Below are 14,441 nucleotides of genomic sequence, written 5' to 3' on the forward strand. Positions count from 1 at the left end.
CCTGCACTTCGTTTTATTGTTTGAAGCGACGTTTGGGGCTGTTTATCATAGTTAAGCACCCACGTTCACAGTGCCTGTGTTGTTCTCCCGAAGGCGACTAACTTTTCAGGTGTTTAAATCAAAATCCCGTAAGGCAACTGCTTTACTTCAGGACCTTAGTCCTTCCATGAACCTACAACACGTATATACGTGAAATATTTGTTCGACGTTGAAGATGTAACTTAAATCAATATAAGTTATGAAGAAAATTTTTTTTGTGGAATGTCATTCATCGAAATAGAAATGAGCCGATACGCAGAAGGGGTCTCCGTGGCCGAGAGCTTAACGTGTTAGCGCAACATGGTGGCTGTGAGTTCAAAAGTCCACGGTTATATCTTCAAGCGAGATGCGGATGGCCGTTGGTTTCTTCTGGATCCGGTTTCCTTCCCAGATTAAAACAGATTATGTGTAAGGCCTGCTAACATTCACAATACAACACATTCTTGAGGACGGTGTAAAACACCAATCAAATAACTGAAGCAATGTGTAGAAAACATCTGACATATCTACTACCGCGCGAAATGACCGTTGCGTTGTGCTTTTATAGTGCATCATACATTTGGAGTCAAGTACGCGACCAAGCACCAGATTGATGTCCTTTTGACATAAGTTTGATTTTTTTTTTATTCTAACACGTCATTTGTATCATCAATGTTTTGTACCTTAACTTATGCTTACTAACGTTGTTCATGGTGTAAACAAGAACATGATCTATGCGTCGATACAGACATTCGTATACCAGCCGTCCACCAATATGGACGTTCTAGGTCAATAATCACAAGACCCATTCCCAAAACGAGACCGACCGTGATGTCAAATCTGTGCATTCCTTATCCTGGGTTATCGAAGCCAGTAGAGGACCTATCTCTACTTGACTTTCTCGCCGCCTGGCACTGTATTACAAAGGCCGAGACATTTGAATCCTCAAAAACATCTTCCGTTAAATTCGATCCCTGAGTGATGGCGAATTGCATTTTCGTCGATCTAGTTGAGTAATCTGTACCCAATACGGAATAAATGCATTCAGGTACGTGGTAACAAACCAAATTACTACATACGCGTTTGATCGTGAGAGAAAATGATGCTTAGAAGCATGCATATACAGCCGCCTTACTCCTTGGGGGTGACGGTGTCATGGACATGCGTACACGTGCACGATTTAGATTATATGCTGGTCAATTGACCGCTGTAACTGACCAGTCTTAAAGGCTGAAGGGTGAACTGCAGGTCATGTGCAGTCAGGACGTCAACGTGCATCCCAGTATGACCTTCTGCAAGTCTGTTTGGATGGCAATGTAGCACGTTACCTTTGTCTGAATTCATCGAATATGTTATCCCCCTTTATGAGCTTGCATGCCCTTGTATGCAAATGTGCAAAGTATAATACTGCTACACACACAATATATTGACCTCCATCGGCACACTCATTTGGTTAGCACCTTAGCGCAGCGTAATGACCCAGGAGCCTCTCACCAATGCGGTCGCTGTGTGTTAAAGTTCACCTCATGCTGGCTTCATCTCCAGCCGTACGCGGGAAGGTCTGACGGCACCCTGCGGATGGTCGTAGGTTTCACCCGTGCTCTGCCAGGTTTCCTCCAACCATAATGCTGGCCGCCGTCATATAAGTGAAATATTCTTGAGCACGGCGTAAAACACCAGTCAAATAAACAAATGAATAAATCCATCGGCATAAAAAGGCAATTAAGCCGCAACCAACGTGCATGTAAGCCAATAAGCCTTCTTCAGGCAAACAAGCGCAACTGTAGGCCAAGGTATAAATTTATTACAGATTTACTAAAGCGTGCAAATTACTACTGTATACGCATTTACATGAACAGTTAGAATAAAACCCTGAGGTAAATTGACATGTCTTATACGGTTTAGCCATTTATTCCAGACATTTATCTTGTAATAGCGACGACACGCTTACGTGTAAAGTAAATGTATATAAAGATTCAATGTTTAACTGTAGCCTGTATTGAAATTCAGAGAGCAAAGTAATGCCACTAACGTAACATGGAAGTCAATAAGTGAAAAGATTTTAGACCGGCGTTAAGTAACGATCAAATAAATAAATAATGAATTTTCAATTTGATATGTAATTAAAATGTTTAATCACATGTGCAGCTTAAGCTGATTTAAGGTTCCATATTCTTCTTTCAGATGATTGTGTCGCTGGTTAAGTTTGAAAACATGGAGCCCTTAAAAACTTATACTGCATGGTGGACATCGTACCTTCAGAACCGTTAATGTTTACTTCGGGAATTTCGGTTTCCTTCATCAATGAAGCCAAACACCATCGCGTAAGAGAAATATTTTTGAGCGTGCCGTTAACATCCGCCCAGTCAACAAGCTAAAATTATTTTGTTACTTGATTGGCCTTTTACGCCGTACTCAAGAATATTTCACCTATACGACACCGCCCAGCATTATGGCGGGACGAAATCGGATATAGCCCTGGGGAAACCCACGACCATCCACATTCAGTGTATATATCTATTTGTTTCCTGCTGAGGGACTGAGCACTTGCGCTGTTTTCATGTTCCTGTTAATTACATGTGAGGGGAACACAATACAATTAATAATTCGCCATTGATTCCTGATCACCACTGCAGATTTGACACGAGAGCTGGATTTGAACCTTAGACCTAAAAGACCACGGTTTGATCGGCTGCGTCGAGAACAAAGCTCTATGCAATTAAGCTAGCGATGTGCAATCAAGACACGCAAAGAGAAAAGACTTATCAACCGTGTACTCTGCATCATTACATTATTTTGGGGGGCAAAAAATCCATATTCGCAAGCCAATCAAGTTTTCTGTATTTACAAAGAATAGTTCAAATTATTGCTTTTCGGTAAATATCAGACTAGTTTGTGTACTGTTTATTTAATTGGTGTTTTACACTCAAGAATATTTCACTTACCCGACGGCGGCCATGCAGCATTATGGTGGGAGGAAGCCGTGCAGAGTCCGGGGGAAACCCACGACCATGCGCAGTTTGCTGATAGACCTTCTCACGTACGATCGGAGAGGAAGCCAACATAAGCTGGACTTGAACTCACAGCAACCCCATTGAGGGTCATTGCGCATATCTGCACTATATATAGTGTTAAAATGCGTTTAAAGTTTGACAACGTTACCTACCTATTGTGTAATTCGAATAAATTTGCGCTGATTGATATTTTGCCCTACATCTCGGGAATCGCCTCTTTAAAATCAATTACTGCGATTAGCAAATGAACAAACAAAAACAATCTTCCTTTGCAATCGGTGGGTTGCTTCGATCTTGGCGTTATCGATATCTCAGCAAAGTGTCGTATAGTGAACTAATGATGCTGGGTCACGTGATCATAACACAGACAGCGTATAATGTGTGCAACTAGTATGAAATAGCATCCAGTTTCGGAACAGCAATTTGTTGTCTTATATGGAGCAGGGTTTGGCATGATGCATAGACGACCTTTCTGATGATAACGCCCGTGCGAGCGCATAAACATCGAGGTTTATTACATCAATATGATGCTTTTTATGAACATTTGCGATCAAAGCCAGACTGAGATACTTATATTAATATTCGACCGGGAAATTATTTTCGAGATTTAAAATTTGATTTGGATGTCATGCCTAGAATTGAGTCTTCCATGCATGCGTCATTGAAAACCGAAAACTGCTCCTCTCTCACATGTCACCAACTTTATTTACTATTTATATAATTATTTAATTATTACAAATTCATTTCGCAACTGGTGTTTTATGTTGTTTTGGAAATGGGTCTTGTGATTATCGACTACGTATATAAATCTACACGCGTGGAAACAGACATTCGTGTAACAACCGTCAACCGCCCCTTCATGGTCTATGAGTGGTATCCGAATGCTGGACTTCACCCTCTGAACTGAACGGCTCGTTAGGTAATAGTACAACCTACAACCTTGGGAACAAACGATGCTGTAAAACTGAGTAGAATTCATCCATTTCAGTCACGTATACACCTTCCCCTTGCACCACTGTCATTCCATTTTCCTCTGGCATCAAGTCTCGCTTGCACAAAAATAGAATGGGACAATCATGTAATATGGATTTACATGCCAGAGCAGGCATGTGAGAAAATCTGATTTGAACATCATCATGATCGATTGATTGATGATAATGACACGTACACATAGATCAAACGTCTTTAATTTGGTGATTGAGTGATGGATCGACAATGATTGTGTACCGTGTATTATATCAGTCGATAACCGCAGCCAGGTATCCATGTAATCGAGTAGAGATGAGCTTGTCAGCATGTTTCACGTTGTCAAGTCTAGGCCTAGATAGACTTACACAGATCACAGTGTTACATATGCATTTAAGACACGCCTCTGCTGTGAAAACCTTCAGGCGTCCTCCGGATAATTCTAGGTCACCAAGATCCGCTACGGCTGTTTTTAAAGTCAAGAAGTCGAGCTTCGGTGACGAACTCGGATCAACTTCCGACGACCCCTTTGAACTATACGTCTGACTCGGCCGTCTGAGCCAACGACATGCTCCGCGAGTCGGTTGACCCCCGCTGCTGAGGTCGCACACCGTCTAGGGCGCAGTCAAAGCGAGGTTTGTAGGTGAAACAAGGTCACCAGGCGATCAATGCAGGTCAAATGCCTCACTTTAGCGAATCCCTTACTTGACTTCTCCGCACTACCGCCTCTTCCGCGAGCTTTTTCCAAACCAGGTCGCCTCCAGAAAAACACTGATATGGCCTATTTTTTCATCGGGGTAAATGTGCTGTTCTAGATTGACTATTTTTGCTGTGTATTTTTATTGTAACGTTAGCTGATACGTTCATATCACAAAGCCAGTAAATTACATGTTCGGTTTTATTTTTTTGTAGAACCCACGCGTTAACGCCAGATCTGATAAATGCTTTCGGATTGACATAGTTAGGCGCTCGACAACCTGTTCACCCCCACCTCCCGGCTGAATACATGATTCATGGAATGAACCACTGATATCGATGTGTACAAAACAGAATTTTTAATTGTTATCAGACTGACTCTATACTGCACGTGTTTATGTGTCAATATGTATGCTCGAATTACACCACGGGCGGTTTTGTGGTGCACGTGGCACGGAAGGCTCACCTTAACGTGGCTTGGGGTTTTTTTTAGACAGGCGGCCATGAAACACTCCAAGTGTATTGGGTCAGATATGCCCCAGTATACCTGTAACTCACATATACTTATCCATGTCGGCGCCAGGTCCGAGTAATAAGTACATGCACTTTAACATTTAGTATTAAAGATAGTTTTATACTTATCAAAATTAAAAATGTTCATGTCAAACAGAAGGCGAGGTCTAGCATTTTCAGCTTTCCTATATTTCAGACAAATTTGGAGAAAAAATTAAGCATAAAATTGGTGTCATAGTAAGCGAGCGTGTGTGGAATGACAACTTATTGTCACACTGACGTCCGTAATATTGGTGTGTGTGTATACGCAGCCTGATCAATACTAGTGCACAATAAACATGGTGTCTGAACTCGGTCAGTAACGTTAACTGCTCTCATTTTCCTTTATGTCATTTGTGTAATGTAACCTTTATTAGGTATGTGCTCACTGATCCTTTCGTGAAATCGGACCGATCCGATCTAGTGATGTACCGATGCTATAAATGGTAACGGACAGGTCTATTGTAATAGAAGGGTAGCCTTAATTTTTGGTAGGGTTTATGTACCATTGACATGTGTATGAATACATAACTTCATATATGCGCTATGGGACAAGCTCAAACGAAGGATGCCCTTAGGGGTGAACGCATTGCAAGTTACACACCCCTGTGCCTCCAAAATGAAACAATCCATTCTACGTATATATGCTTCCCTTCGCTTTTCAGACACTTTATTTAAATTTTTGAAACAGAAACACAGAAAGACTCCAGAAATGAAGGAAAAGATTTTGTATATTTGTATGTCGAGGTTAATATATGTATGACGTATATATACACCGGTGCTGCCATTATCGTTTATTTTGTTGTTGGTGTTTTGTAAAACACATTAATAAGTTTGATGCACAAATAATTTTCCATTTTGTAAACTTTCGTTTTTTTTTAATGTTTTTTCTGTTTTGTTTTTTTAAATTGGAATAGGCTGATTTAGGCATACATGCATACAGAGGAAAAAGAAAGAAATATAAGTTAGACGCAAAAAAAAACTCAAAAAGGAAAAAAAATTCTATATCGATATTGCGTAGTTAAGGTAGACTGAATGTGTACTTAGAAATGCTACATTTACAGTTATCTCCCATTCTAATTACCATTTGTACTGAAAAACTGCCATAGTTGCACGTAGGAGTATAGTCATTTCTGTAATCATGTAATAATTGATGTGCAACATTTGTACATGCCGTTTTTATTTGATTAATTATTGAGTAATTCCAGACAAGTGAAGTCTAATAAATTGCAATTAACATCATTGCATTTTTGTTTTTTTTTTTACCTGTGTTTATACCATGTTCCTGGGGGTGAGGGGGGTAAATTGATACTAATTAAGCATTTACCTCCACCGTTAGAATAAAACCCTGAGGTAAACTGACAAGAAGCCCATTTGAGGAGTTGCTCTGAATTCACTCTGTGCTGTGGTCTTTCATACAATATTATGCGATAGCATAATATTGTTACTTGTATGTAAATGTTAATTAAAATTTGAACACATACAAGAAGATGTAATATATTAACCATGTAGGGTAAGCAATTTACATTGATCCAATCTAAACCTGCTATATATCATTATCGCTTTGATTTATTTTCGTAATATACAAGTAATTTCTGTATATATACGGTGTTGTGATTTGCGGATTTACAAATGCATGTGTGTATGAAATGTTTGCGAAATGATACAAACAATGAAATGTTATTTCTGTACAAATAATTTAAAATTGTAAATGAAACAAAACGCAAAAGTCTGAGATATTAAGCCCAAAAACAGAACAAGTAAAAATTAAGGCCGAGATATTGAGTCTAATATATTGTAATTAACATCACTACATTTTATCTAACTCTGCACAAGCTACGTACTATGGGTCTTTTGCTCATTGTCTAAGCATTTACACGAACAGTTAGAATAAAACCTTAAGTGAGATAAATAGCTATGACATATTCTTATGTAATGTATATGTACACGATCTTCCGAAACATTATACCACCGAAGCCATGGAGAATATTCAATCAGAAGTTTACCCCACCTCATGAACAAGAGTTTCCAGGGTTCACGTCTGGAGCGGAAGGTTAGGAGAGGTCGCCTAAGGTCAGCTCGTGGGAAGAAGTTTTTTAGAAACTGGGTCAAGTCGCACGTGGCAACTGACCCAGGCTCAGTCAACCGCATCGGTGACGCTGTTTAAAGTGTTGCGATATCCATCCGGCGACTGGGGTCTAAAAATACGCCAAGGTTGTGTATATATAGCATATTTCCCCGGCACTACATGGAGATCGCAATAAAGACAGGACAACCTTCGTATGCCAATATTATCCCGTAATCGACAAACAGCCCCGTGGCGCAATTCGTCTAGACTGGTTGAACCTTGACATCGATTTAGGATATTCCACTGCTTGTAATAAGGGGGTACAGGACTTCCTATGCAGACAGTGTGACCTCGTGCATAACTCACCCACAGAGCTAAGAGGAAAACACACCGCCGTCAAAACAGCAAACATAGTTTTCTATCTTCTGTTAATGAAGACATTTCAAACAACATATCCTGATTTGTACCTTTCATTCTTTCCTAACCAAAACGTATCGACATTAAAAAGTTTAGAACCTGCAAAAATAAATCTCGGGATATTTGGCATTGCGTTTTTTACTTAACCTTGAAACATTTCATTTAATACAAAGCTTTGGAATTGATTAGAATACAAAATACTATATCTTAAGAGTAAAACCAGAGTGTGATAGTTGACAAATCGTCAAACGTAAACGGTGAAATCTAGTTTCTTGTCAAATTACCTCAGAGTATTAAATGTAACTGTTCATGTAAATGCTTAAAGAGTAGCAGCTCACACGCCTCCCTAGCACAATGGTTAAACCAGAATTAAGTAAAAGAAAACATACAGTAATGTTAACTGCAATATTTCAGATGTCACTATATAGTCGAGAATTACTCAAAATGCTCTGTTGTCATCACATTTATCATTCAATAACACGGAAATAAACCTGCTAAGGGACAAGGTCTGGAGTTCGATTAGTCCAGCAGCAGATACATTTCAGCGAATTTCAGTCTCGATCAATATATGTTAAATATTTGCTTCCATGTCGTATGTGATTATTACTAACTTATGAATTGGTGTATTTAAACTGAGGCACAGCAGGATCACCCAAAATAAAATCAATATACATATACGTTTTCTTCTCAATGAAAATGTATGACAAAAGTAGTACAGTAGGTTTAAATTCTTTTGAAAATGATGTTTGAAAACTCCCAACTTTCAGATATGTCTTTTAAAATTTATGTTTGTTGAATACATAGCGGTTCTCCACAGCTGAGTGTACAAAGATGTGACTTCTTGATTTTGCACCTGAGCTTGAATCTAAATCTCTCGGTGCCTGAATGAGTTACCTCCCCTGACCTGCCCTGCATATTACGAACCCAGTAATGTTTTACAATGTCACAAATGAAACTGACATTCGTGTTGTCAAGACTTGAGTTACTGAGACTGGAAACCGTTTTAGTTTTTGTATAAATACAGGTCCAGATACGATATACCACCTGGAGAGTCTGTAGTTTTCTTTCTATCCAGCGAAGAATGATATACATGAATATATTTTCACAGCCTTTGCTATATAAGGATTGCTTAAAGCTATAAGCAAGTCAACAATGTACCGCTTAGTGAATGAGAAATATCGAGCCTGGCAGAGATTATTTTTTAACAATTTGTGCATATAGTCGAACTCATACGAAGAACGGTATAGCTCGGCCAAAAGGAGGCACAATTTGTACCCATCGGAATGCTTTTATTTAGTTTCTCCCAATATCACACAGATATTACTAATCATAAATTCAAGGCTTTGTTGCTTTTGACGTTAACACAGCGGTGACCGGTTTTATTAAAATGAGTGAGCCTTTGTGAGGAATATTAGTACAGAGAATAGAAAAATCCCAACCGGGGATTTCTTTATACGGAATATTTATTTGAGAGTCTAATTCTTTAGAGAGACGTGACTCACGTTTTTTTACTAGATACTATTTGTTCTCAAGATGAAAACTATTACTTGAAACGTTGTTTTATTTCATTGTTGCAAGTACGCTACATGCGGACCTAATTCGTACCTTGATATATTTCCTCAGTTCTTTAAGCGAACAACGGTTTAGTAATAAGATGTTGGTATTATCGGCTGGATTGAAGCTTTCTCCTGTACTATTCTGTACTAATTACAAGTGTCATAGGATACTAAAACATAACAATTATATCAATTTCAGGTGAGTGCGAAAAGTTCAATGTACATGTGGTCCTCAATAATAGTTCGATATCCTTTTCAAGCGCAAAAGACACTTGAAAATAATTTTTTGTATGGTGGGTACCACCTCTTGGAATATGGTGTCTTTGAGTAATAATGTTATAACTGAGGATGTAACACCTAATTGCTTAATAAATGTATTTGCACCAGAGTTTTTCAGATAAGAGATTTGTTCAACCTGGATCTCGATCATACCTAAACTTTAATGTATACATAGATGTTATCATAATTCAGATTAAAAGCATGTGTTTGGATATAAGAAAAATGTTCATTCCAATAAAATTTATTAGACAGTCGTCACACCCTTATTTAGAACATTATTATGCAAAGACGATATATACCAAGAGGTGACCCCAAATACCCACCATACAATAATACTTTCAAATACTCCTTTCTCCTGAAAGAAAAAAATCGAAAAAAAATATTAAAAACCATAATTGCAAATAAGCTTTCACGCTCTTTCATTTAATTTTTGCATCATTTTTGTGTTTTTTCCCCCTTAAAGTAAAAGAAAGCTAAAATATGAAGTAAGGTTCATCATAGAGACAACCGAAAACTATGCGTTAAAAAGCTTTCATTTACTTTTTCAGATTTTTTGTAGAGTGTTGAAAGGCATTCACATATTTGAATACTATGATGGGCTGTATGAGCCATTCTGACAGTATCTTGGAAATCTGACGTCACATCACCTTTTTCCTGATGTTCACCAGAAGGAAGGAATTTTTGGGAATCTTTTATCAGTAATGCTTTACTAATGGGTAAAAAGGGTTATTCCAACATTCAATGTCGTGATTACAGTTGAAAAAAACTTCCTGTGAAGTCAGAGTTCTTAAACTCTGATAGTCTGGTCCATAAAGGCCACCATAGAATTCAAATGTTTGTACGCCTTTAACTCTATTCACAAAAATCTAAAAAAAAAAACAATAAATGAAAGTATATTTATGCATAGTCTTAAGTGGTTTGAACTTTGATATGGAATTCATGCCTGGAATATTCATTGTCTGCCCGGCATCATTGAAAACTGATGACCGCTTCTCTCTTGTGTGTTACCGGCTTTATTTCTTATTTGTATAATTTCTTACATACCTTTGTCTTCGAGAGTTAGTGTTAAACGTTGTTGTGGAAATGGATCTTGCGATTATCCACTTGGAACGCCCTTTACGGAGTCCTACGAATGGTATAGGAATGTTACAATGCTTTATAACTGGGCGGCCATTTGTTTTAGACATGAAAGGGTGGTCACGTGACCTCCAACTTTCGACCCGTCTTACAGAATATTTTTAGACACATTTCCAGCTAAAACTTCAAAGCATGTAACGTATGTGTTGGGATAACCCAAAGGATCTATGTGTGGAAACATATATACGAACATTCGCATATGAATGTTCCGAGTCAATAATCGCAAGGCCAATTCCCAAATTAATTAGGACAGTAGAAATTTAGGATGAAATCATGCTCTGAGAAGCGGTCTACAAAATTTTCAATGATATTGGAAAGACGCGAGTAATATTCTAGGCCAATGAATGAAATCAGTATAAGTTGGCTATAATCGAAATATGTGTCTCAGCAGCGCTGAAACTGTTATAAGATATACCCAACGTGGCGATCTAATTCGACACAATGAAGACACGGCTCGTAACTCCGGGTTAAGCGAGTGCCGATGATTCTGGACGCTTTGTTCATATTTACTTACAAGTATAAAACTTATAGACAGTTGGAGTGAAGGAATCATATGAAAAAATAGATAACAGGGATGTTCACAATAAACATAGGCTGAACACAACATGCAGAATACTGATCAATATTTCGACCTCAAACTTTACATCAATAGTAAATTCATTAGATATGTAAAAAAAAACTAGCTAAATAATAGCCTTCTTCCTCGAAGTTAAAACAACAAATCGTTTTCATTAACGCCAGGATGACATACATTTGTGAAATCTTGCATGCATAAAATTGTTTTACTTTACAGCTAGGTTATATATCAAAATGTATATGATGTTGACTCGAAAAAATCTCTTCATCGAAAGCATATAGTTAAAGCAATACATGTCGCTTTTTTGCAAATGGTGCAAAAGTGCTCATTGTTCGTGAATCGGATTAGTCTGTCCATATTTTGCCATGCACGCATAGCGGTGACTCGGGCGTTAACGAGTGAGTGAGTGGGTGCTTGGGGTTTAACGTCGTATTCAACAATTTTTCAGTCATATGACGACGAAGGAGTCCTTAGAGTGCGTGTAATTTTTGCAGGACGGATTTCCACTGCTCTTTTATCTAGTGCTGCTTCACTGAGGCAATTACCGCAGGCAATTAAGGCTCCCAACCCGAGCCATTAAACTGATACGGTTCAACCTGTCCTTGCATTTTTCCTTCATGCTGAACGCCATGCGAAGAAGTTACAACTTTCTCTTACGGTCATAGTTGTGACCTGACCCAGGATTGACCCTGAATCTCCCGCCCCTGAAGCAGACGCTCTACAACTAAGCCATCGGGACCGGTGGAGCGTTAACGACATCATATCGGTAGCGTAGTTTCATCTGTAAGCTAATCATTACGGGTGAGACATTTTGGATGCCTGATGTACCGACCCCTATTCGTATTTGTTGGTAGATTGCCTATCTAGAGGAATGGGATATTGTGACACCATTAAACATAAACATTGCATCTCTTCCACTTCCTTCAGTCTTCTGTACACCGCGCTAATGCCTTCTCTATGCTCTCAGCTGTTGTCACATTCTGAGGCTAGCGACGTTGTACAGCCTATGTATGTTGACATCACCGAGCACTGGCGACTATCTATATCTTCCACATTTAGGATGCCTTCTCTATGCTCTCAGCTGTTGTCACATTCTGACGCTAGCGACGTTGTACAGTCTATGCATGTTGACATGTTGACACTCAATATCTCCGAAGCCCTCTTACGTCAGCTTCTAAAAATTTACACACTCAAAAGCCATTATGTCTTAAGTATACAGGCCAGATTTCAATTTCATCCTTTAAGATTTTTGTTCATGGGACCAAAATCAAAATAGAGTCAAAACGCATGTTCCAGACATTTCAAAATGATGTTCTATCTTGTTTTACTTGAAAAGGTGATCAACTGGTCCTCCATCTTCTTGGTAGACGTCGCGCAAACGTTTTTTCCATGAACTGATTGAGCCCCCAATCTCCTTAAGAGTAATTTTTTCCAGCAGTCCTTGATGCGTGTCACACGTGTGCTCTACTCATGACACCTGACAGGTGATGCAACGCGGGTCACCGCAACGTGCGTTTTTATAGGCTATGTTTTCATTTTAACCCTGTGTACTGACTACTCAAGCTATGACCTTGAAAATTAGTCAATATATAAACAAAATTATGTCATTTGAATGTCTAAAGATTTGAACAAAGGATAATGGAGAATGTAGCATCACAGTATGGCCAATTTTTTTATGCACATCCGAGATATGTACACATGCCTAATGACTCCTCTTCGTAAATTCCCAAACATTCATTCATTCAGCCATATTGCACCTTCACAGTGTCAATGGTATTGTTTCGCTTTGATGCAGTAGGGCCCCAGACTAAATTAATCAATGCAGGTAATTCGATCATGTTACATGTTAGTCTTAACTTGGACATCGAGTGAAATCTATAAGTACATATTTCCAGTCACATGTTGTAGAAATCCAAGTGTGATCGTGTGATCTCCAGTCTGCGGTGCACACTTTAGAAGGATGCTCTGACTCGTTGCCCCAGCTCTTGCTCTAGCAGTTCATTGGTGGGTACCTGCTACATGTGCGTGAGTTGAACTCTGAATGATGAGCTCTGGCTGTAGCAGTTCATTGGTGGGTACCTGCTACATGTGCGTGAGTTGAACTCTGAATGATGACAGATAATCTGCTGTATGGAAACAGTATGTGTGAATGGATAGATTTGGGATCTGTTCCCTTCTTCCCAGTTTAGCTTTCAGAAATACAGATAAGTTCTCTTCCATTCATTAACCTGGAACTCCCGAGTTTTTCCCGAGTTTTCTGACCTCAGAATGTGAAAGCTGTACGCTCAAAAACACGTTTCCTTTAATCCGAAATTATATTCTGAGCTCATTTCACCTAGTTACCGGTTAATTTCAACAGAAAGTCTGTTGTCTGAGTGATGCTAGAATGCATTTAGTATTATAACATCACAATATTTAACATAATATCCTGTTGGTCTAAAACAGTCTTTATCTTACGTTAATAGAATATGTGTTATATTTAACAGAATAATATGCTGGACTAACAGAATACATTCTTGCATCACTCAAACAACAGACTTTCTGTTAAATTTAAGAGATTATATATTTCCAGAACCATAATGAAGACAATAACTAGAAACATATGTGAGGTACAATCTGAGAACAGCGCAGGTGACAGGAATTCCAGGTTAGTGAATGTAATGCTTCAGAGTGGTTAATGTGGAAGCTAAGAAAGGAACATGGTCAACTGGTCACAGAGCTAATGCAAGCGGCGCCCTTGCTGCGGCGCTTGCATATTTTCCCAGTATGTTAACATTCTAGGGTCACATTCTTCGATGGTTTGTGCTGAGCATTGTCTTGATTTATGTTCTTGTTCTAGTCCTGCACGTTTAATAAATCTGTGCACTAGCGTTTCTTCCACCGAAAAAGGCCTCGCGGCGCCTGGGATATAATTAGGGAATCAATATATTTATCCGAAAAAATTAAGTTTAATTCGTTACTCGGCTGTAACTTTGAATAATTCCAGCTGCCGGCATCGAATTGAAAACATTGCTCTCCACATGGGTTTCTTATTGTCGCCATCGTTAACACATACAATTGAAATTAATTTGATATTCTGGCTCTCATCATGTCTTTTATATGTCATTCCAGATGTCATCGGTTTATTGTGAATTAATTATAATGAAGATTTTCTATCCGCC

The sequence above is a fragment of the Liolophura sinensis genome, chromosome 8 (genome assembly GCF_032854445.1).
Source record: "Liolophura sinensis isolate JHLJ2023 chromosome 8, CUHK_Ljap_v2, whole genome shotgun sequence".
NCBI classification, from domain to species: Eukaryota; Metazoa; Mollusca; class Polyplacophora; order Chitonida; family Chitonidae; genus Liolophura; species Liolophura sinensis.